This window comes from Emys orbicularis, chromosome 15, assembly GCF_028017835.1.
Source record: "Emys orbicularis isolate rEmyOrb1 chromosome 15, rEmyOrb1.hap1, whole genome shotgun sequence".
In the NCBI taxonomy this organism is placed as follows: Eukaryota; Metazoa; Chordata; order Testudines; family Emydidae; genus Emys; species Emys orbicularis.
The window spans coordinates 13,383,927-13,391,426 of record NC_088697.1 but is presented as its reverse complement, the minus strand read 5'-3'; the positions used below and the strand labels follow the sequence as shown (position 1 = coordinate 13,391,426).

At 68.7% G+C, this 7,500-nt stretch overlaps 1 non-coding gene across 1 annotated transcript; it reads right to left on the bottom strand.

Moving 5' to 3' along the window:
* Positions 1–4,870: 4,870 nt before the first annotated feature.
* Positions 4,871–4,989, bottom strand: LOC135889872 (5S ribosomal RNA). Its single transcript, XR_010562188.1, has one exon. It is a non-coding gene; the product is annotated as a 5S ribosomal RNA (ribosomal RNA).
* Positions 4,990–7,500: the final 2,511 nt, after the last annotated feature.

The window sequence follows — 7,500 nt, the reverse complement described above, 5'->3', positions numbered from 1 at the left end:
GGGGGAAAGCTTAATAGTCGTCCCCCAGACAGTGTGGGTGGGTGGGGGGGGGGGAGGCTTAACAGTCTTCCCCCAGGCTGAGCGGGAGGCTTCGCAGTCGTCCCCCGGGCAGTCCGGGGGAGGCTTAATAGTCGTCCCCCGGGCGCTCCGGGGGGGAAAGCTTAACAGTCGTCCCCCAGACAGTGTGGGTGGGTGGGTGGGGGGGGAGGCTTAACAGTCTTCCCCCAGGCAAAGCGGGAGGCTTCGCAGTCATCCCCCGGGCAGTCCGGGGGAGGCTTAATAGTCGTCCCCCGGGCGCTCCGGAGGGGAAAGCTTAATAGTCGTCCCCCAGACAGGGTGGGTGGGGGGGAGGCTTAACAGTCTTCCCCCAGGCTGAGCGGGAGGCTTCGCAGTCGTCCGCCGGGCAGTCCGGGGGAAGGCTTAATAGTCGTCCCCCGGGCGCTCCGGCGGGGGGGAAGCTTAATAGTCGTCCCCAGGACAGTGTGGGTGGGTGGGTGGGGGGGAGGCTTAACAGTCTTCCCCCAGGCTGAGCGGGAGGCTTCGCAGTCGTCCCCCGGGCAGTCCGGGGGAAGGCTTAATAGTCGTGCCCCGGGCGCTCCGGGGGGGAAAGCTTAATAGTCGTCCCCCAGACAGTGTGGGTGGGTGGGTGGGGGGGAGGCTTAACAGTCTTCCCCCAGGCTGAGCGGGAGGCTTCGCAGTCGTCCCCCGGGCAGTCCGGGGGAAGGCTTAATAGTCGTGCCCCGGGCGCTCCGGGGGGGAAAGCTTAATAGTCGTCCCCCAGACAGTGTGGGTGGGTGGGTGGGGGGGAGGCTTAACAGTCTTCCCCCAGGCTGAGCGGGAGGCTTCGCAGTCGTCCCCCGGGCAGTCCGGGGGAGGCTTAATAGTCGTCCCCCGGGCGCTCCGGGGGGGAAAGCTTAACAGTCGTCCCCCCAGACAGGGTGGGTGGGTAGCTGGGGGGAGGCTTAACAGTCTTCCCCCAGGCTGAGCGGGAGGCTTCGCAGTCGTCCCCCGGGCAGTCCGGGGGAAGGCTTAATAGTCGTGTCCCGGGCGCTCCGGGGGGGAAAGCTTAATAGTCGTCCCCCAGACAGTGTGGGTGGGTGGATGGGGGGGGAGGCTTAACAGTCTTCCCCCAGGCAAAGCGGGAGGCTTCGCAGTCATCCCCCGGGCAGTCCGGGGGAGGCTTAATAGTCGTCCCCCGGGCGCTCCGGGGGGGAAAGCTTAACAGTCGTCCCCCCAGACAGGGTGGGTGGGTGGCTGGGGGGAGGCTTAACAGTCTTCCCCCAGGCTGAGCGGGAGGCTTCGCAGTCGTCCCCCGGGCAGTCCGGGGGAAGGCTTAATAGTCGTGTCCCGGGCGCTCCGGGGGGGAAAGCTTAATAGTCGTCCCCAGGACAGTGTGGGTGGGTGGGTGGGGGGGAGGCTTAACAGTCTTCCCCCAGGCTGAGCGGGAGGCTTCGCAGTCGTCCCCCGGGCAGTCCGGGGGAAGGCTTAATAGTCGTCCCCCGGGCGCTCCGGGGGGGAAAGCTTAATAGTCGTCCCCCAGACAGGGTGGGTGGGGGGGAGGCTTAACAGTCTTCCCCCAGGCTGAGCGGGAGGCTTCGCAGTCGTCCCCCGGGCAGTCCGGGGGAAGGCTTAATAGTCGTCCCCCGGGCGCTCCGGGGGGGGGGGAAGGCTTAATAGTCGTCCCCCAGACACTGTGCGGGGGGGGAGGCTTAGCGGTCTTCCCCTAGGCTGGGCGGGGAAGGGCTGGCGGGAGGCGTAGCAGTCTTCCCTCGGGCGGTCCGGTGGGGGAGGCTTAGCAGTCGTCTCCAGGGTGGTCCGGGGGTGGGGGGAGGCCTCAGAGTCGTCCCTCGGAGAGTCGGGTCGGCGGCGGCGGTGGGTGTCAGGCTTTACAGCCAGCCTCCGGAGGGTGAGCGTCCTCGGACGCGATGCAGCCGCCGCAGAGAGGCAGCCTCCGAGGCTGGGAGCGGAGCACCGAGACTGGGGAGAGGGGAGCAGGAGCCCGGGAGGGGGTGGGGTGGGGGGCCTTCAGGACAACCGGTCAACCCCCGGGGAAGCGGCTGTAAAAATTTCAAAGTCCCCACCGGGACAACAGGTCAACCCCCGGGGAAGCGGCTGTAAAATTTTCCAAGTCCCCGCTCGGCCACCAGGTCAACCCACTGAATCTAATGGGTTGACCTGGTGGCCGGTTTGATTTCCGGCCACCAGGTCAACCCATTGGATTCAATGGGTTGACCTGGTGGCCGGTTTGCTGTGCGGCCCGGGTGTCACCCCACTCCGCGGGCCGCGCGGCAGTGGTCCTGAGGACCACAGAGGGGGGCTTAATAGTCGAGATGGAGCAGGTCCGGGGGAGGCTTAATAGTCGTCCCCCGGGCAGTCCGGGGGAAGGCTTAATAGTCGTCCCCCGGGCGCTCCGGAGGGGAAAGCTTAATAGTCGTCCCCCAGACAGGGTGGGTGGGGGGGAGGCTTAACAGTCTTCCCCCAGGCTGAGCGGGAGGCTTCGCAGTCGTCCCCCGGGCAGTCCGGGGGAAGGCTTAATAGTCGTCCCCCGGGCGCTCCGGGGGGGAAAGCTTAATAGTCGTCCCCCAGACAGTGTGGGTGGGTGGGGGGGGGGGAGGCTTAACAGTCTTCCCCCAGGCTGAGCGGGAGGCTTCGCAGTCGTCCCCCGGGCAGTCCGGGGGAGGCTTAATAGTCGTCCCCCGGGCGCTCCGGGGGGGAAAGCTTAACAGTCGTCCCCCAGACAGTGTGGGTGGGTGGGTGGGGGGGGAGGCTTAACAGTCTTCCCCCAGGCAAAGCGGGAGGCTTCGCAGTCATCCCCCGGGCAGTCCGGGGGAGGCTTAATAGTCGTCCCCCGGGCGCTCCGGAGGGGAAAGCTTAATAGTCGTCCCCCAGACAGGGTGGGTGGGGGGGAGGCTTAACAGTCTTCCCCCAGGCTGAGCGGGAGGCTTCGCAGTCGTCCGCCGGGCAGTCCGGGGGAAGGCTTAATAGTCGTCCCCCGGGCGCTCCGGCGGGGGGGAAGCTTAATAGTCGTCCCCCAGACAGGGTGGGTGGGGGGGAGGCTTAACAGTCTTCCCCCAGGCTGGGCGGGGGGGAGGCTTAATAGTCATCCCCCAGACAGTGTGGGTGGGTGGGGCAGGGGGGGGAGAGGCTTAGCAGTCTTCCCCTAGACTGGCCGGGGGTGGGGGCTTAGCAGTCGTCTCCAGGGTGGTCCGGGGGTGGGGGGAGGCCTCAGAGTCGCCCCTCGGAGAATCGGGGCGGCGGCGGTGGTGGGTGTCAGGCTTTACAGCCAGCCTCCGGAGGGTGAGCGTCCTCGGACGCGATGCAGCCGCCGCAGAGAGGGAGCCTCCGAGGCTGGGAGCGGAGCACCGAGGCTGGGGAGAGGGGAGCAGGAGCCCGGGGGTGGGGGTGGGGGTGGGGGGCCTTCAGGACAACCGGTCAAGCCCCGGGAAGCGGCTGTAAAATTTTCAAAGTCCCCACCGGGACAACAGGTCACGCCCCGGGAAAAGGCTGGAAAATTTCCTAAGTCCCCGCTCGGCCACCAGGTCCACCCAGGTCTAGCAATGGGGTTGACCTGCCTGATGGCCGGTTAGTATCAACGTAGTCTCACACAGGAGGGCAGCTCTCAGGCCGGCCGGCTGCGGCTGACTCTGGGGCGGTGCCCGGTGCCCGGCAGCGAGGCGCGGGGGGGGTGGGGGGGTGAGGGGGGGGGAGCGACACGGGGCTTACCGGCCCCGGGGCCGGGGGCGCCTCCTGCGGCTTTGGGGGCCGCGGGTCCTCCGTGGCATCCAGGCCAGGCCTCTCCTGCCTGGCCGCGGGGGGATTCGGGGGCGGTCCCGCGGGCCGGCGGCCGGGCGCAGGGGGGGGGGCCCGAGCGAGTCCGCCCCGGGCCCGGGGTCTCCCCCTGCGGCTCAGGGGGGGCGTGGGTCCTCGGGGGAGGAAGCCCGGGGGGAGCTGCAGACCCGCCGTGGGGCCCTCCAGGCCAGGCCTCGCCTGGGTGGCCGCGGGGGGATTCGGGTCGGGCCCGCGGACCGGCGGCCGGGCGCAGCGGGGCCGGGAGGGTCCGGGCCAGTCCGCCGCATGCCCGGGGTCTCCCCCAGCGGCTTCGGTGGCCGTGGGTCCCCGGTGGGGCAAGCGGCGGGGAGCCTGACACCCGCCGTGGGGCCCTCCAGGCCAGGCCTCGCCTGGGTGGCCGGGGGGGGATTCGGGGCGGTCCCGCGGGCCGGCGGCCGGGCGCAGGGGGGCCGGGAGGGGCCGGGCCAGTCCGCCCCATGCCCGGGGTCTCCCCCAGCGGCTTCGGTGGCCGTGGGTCCCCGGTGGGGCAAGCGGCGGGGAGCCTGACACCCGCCGTGGGGCCCTCCAGGCCAGGCCTCGCCTGGGTGGCCGCGGGGGGATTCGGGGCGGTCCCGCGGGCCGGCGGCCGGGCGCAGGGGGGCCGGGAGGGGCCGCGCCAGTCCGCCCCATGCCCGGGGTCTCCCCCCAGCGGCTTCGGTGGCCGTGGGTCCCCGGTGGGGCAAGCGGCGGGGAGCCTGACACCCGCCGTGGGGCCCTCCAGGCCAGGCCTCGCCTGGGTGGCCGCGGGGGGATTCGGGGCGGTCCCGCGGGCCGGCGGCCGGGCGCAGGGGGGCCGGGAGGGGCCGGGCCAGTCCGCCCCATGCCCGGGGTCTCCCCCAGCGGCTTCGGTGGCCGGGGGTCCTCCGCGGAGGAAGCCGGGTGGGTGTTGGGGGGAGCCGGACCCCAGGCGCCCCGACCCGTGACCTGCGGCCGCGACCTCCGACTCGGCAGGAGCGACGAGGGGCTTTCTGGCCCGCCCCCCCCCCCCCTTCTCCTTCCTCCCCAGAAAAAGGAGAGAGAGCTGGCTCGGACCGGGAAAAGCTGCCTACGGCACCTGGGATTCCCAGGCGGTCACCCATCCAAGTACTAGCCAGGCCCGGGACGGTTTACCTTCCGAGATCGGACGGGATCGGGGGCGTTCGGTCCGGTATGGCCGTAGGCACCCGGCTCCGCGCCTCCTCGCCCGCTTTCCCCTGCCGGCGCCCGGGCCTGCCGCACGGCGAGCCCCGGTCGGACTGCCCCGTGCGGCAGGGCCCCCGTCTCTCGCGGGCCCGATCCTTTTTTTTCCTTTTCAAGCTCCGGGGCCCGGGCTGGCCCGTCAGAGCCCCTTCCCCTCCCCCCCCCCCTCCCTCCGGCGTCGGGAAAAATATTTTCCCGGACTTCCAGCGGGCCCGATCCTGTCAGCCGGGGGTGGGGGGGGGGGCAGTCCCTCGCTGCGGCCAGGGAGGGTGAGCCCGGGGCGGCTTGCCTGGCGGCCGGGTCCCGGCAGGCCCGATCCATTCCCCCCCTCCCCGTCCCCCGTCCCCCAGCGGTTCCAGCGGTTCCCCGCCCCGCCCCCGCGCCTGGTTCGCACCCTGTTCCTTCGGGCCGAGGAAGGCGTACCCCGGGGGGAACCGTCCGAGTCCCCTCCCGGGCACCAGGTCAACCCGTGGAATCGAACGGGGTTCACCTGGCTGGCCGGTATGCTTTCCGGCCACCGGGTCAACCCATAGGTTTTAACTGGTATACCTGGTGGCCGCTTTGCCAGGTCAACCCGGTTCTCCCTCCTTCCCTGGGCGCCCCCTCCTCGGAGGCGTCGGGTTAAACTTTTTCCAGACTTCCAGGGGCCCGATCCAGTCAGCCGGGAGGCAGTCCCTCGCTGCGGCCGGGGACGGTGAACCCAGGTCGGCCTGCCTGGCGGCCGGGTCCCTGTCTCTCGTGGGCCCGATCCTTCTTTTCCTTTTCGAGCAGGGGGGGCCCGGCCCGCCCCGGTAGCGCTCCTCGGAGGCGTCGGGCAATTCCCCCCCCCCCCCCCGCACCCCACCCAGACTTCCAGGGGCCCGATCCTGACGGCCGGGAGGCAGTCCCTCGCTGCGTCCGGGGACGGTGAGATGCTCGGCCACCAGGTCAACCCGGAGGAAGCGGGCTGAAATTTTTTTTTCCAAGTCCGAAAGATTGTCCAAGTCCCCGCTCGGCCACCAGGTCAACCCGGAGGAAGCGGGCTGACAATTTTTTCCAAGCCCGAAAATTTTTTCCAAGTCCGAAAGATTGTCCAAGTCCCCGCTCGGCCACCAGGTCAACCCGGAGGAAGCGGGCTGACAATTTTTTCCAAGCCCGAAAAATTTTTCCAAGTCCGAAAGATTGTCCAAGTCCCCGCTCGGCCACCAGGTCAACCCGGAGGAAGCGGGCTGACAATTTTTTCCAAGCCCGAAAAATTTTTCCAAGTCCGAAAGATTGTCCAAGTCCCCGCTCGGCCACCAGGTCAACCCGGAGGAAGCGGGCTGACAATTTTTTCCAAGCCCGAAAAATTTTTCCAAGTCCGAAAGATTGTCAAAGTCCCCGCTCGGCCACCAGGTCAACCCGGAGGAAGCGGGCTGACAATTTTTTTCCAAGCCCGAAAAATTTTTCCAAGTCCGAAAGATTGTCCAAGTCCCCGCTCGGCCACCAGGTCAACCCGGAGGAAGCGGGCTGACAATTTTTTCCAAGCCCGAAAAATTTTTCCAAGTCCGAAAGATTGTCAAAGTCCCCGCTCGGCCACCAGGTCAACCCGGAGGAAGCGGGCTGACATTTTTTTTTTTTCCCAAGCCCCGAAAATTTTTTCCAAGTCCGAAAAATTGTCCAAAGTCCCCGCTCGGCCACCAGGTCAACCCCATTGGAGCGAATGGGTTGACCTGATGGCCGGTCGTCTCGCGGATGTCCGGAAGGGGTCGCCACACGCCGCTTCGGCCGACCGAGAGAACCACGAGGTCGGACGCGATTCCAGGTTCGTACCACTGAAGGGGGGGGGTTTGGCTTTTTCGACCTGTCTTTTAAGAACTGTGTGCGGAGATTTCTGAGGACAGGTTTTTCAGAGCCTGTGAGAACCGGAGCTCAGCCTAGGGGATCAATCCGAGTATTGTTGTACCCCGACCTTGCCAGGGGGGGGAAACGGGCACGTTTGACAGCGGAGGGCACCCGGCCCTCCTCCGAGACGGCCTGCTTTTCCCGGCTCTTAGCTCATGGGCCCCGCAGCGGCCGGGACCTGAGCTCCGACTGTCGGCGCCCCCCGGAGGGAGGGGGGGCCCGCTCCTCTCGCGCCCTCTGATCGATGTGGCGCTGACGTTCGCGACGGGAAGGGCCCTTCGCGGGCCGGCACCCCAACCGCGGGGCCGTCCGGTGTTCAGGCGGATCGGGACCCTCTTCCTTTTCGCGTGCACGGATCCAGGGACCGATGGGGACTGCCCTCCTCGGGGCGGCCCGGGCACGTGCCCGGCCCTTCGTGCGTGGGGCCGTCTGGCCGAGATCTCCGCCGTGTGAGGTCGAGCGGTTCCGGCAGACCACCCAGGGGTCCGAAAAAAAAACCCAGGGAGCCGCGAGGCTCAGCAGGGCCAAACAAGGTCGCGAGAGCGAGCAGGGGCGCGCTGCGGTCCCCCCCACCGCACCCGATAGGACCACACCACGCGGCGCGGGCCGCGGGAGGTGAGGTGGCCCTCG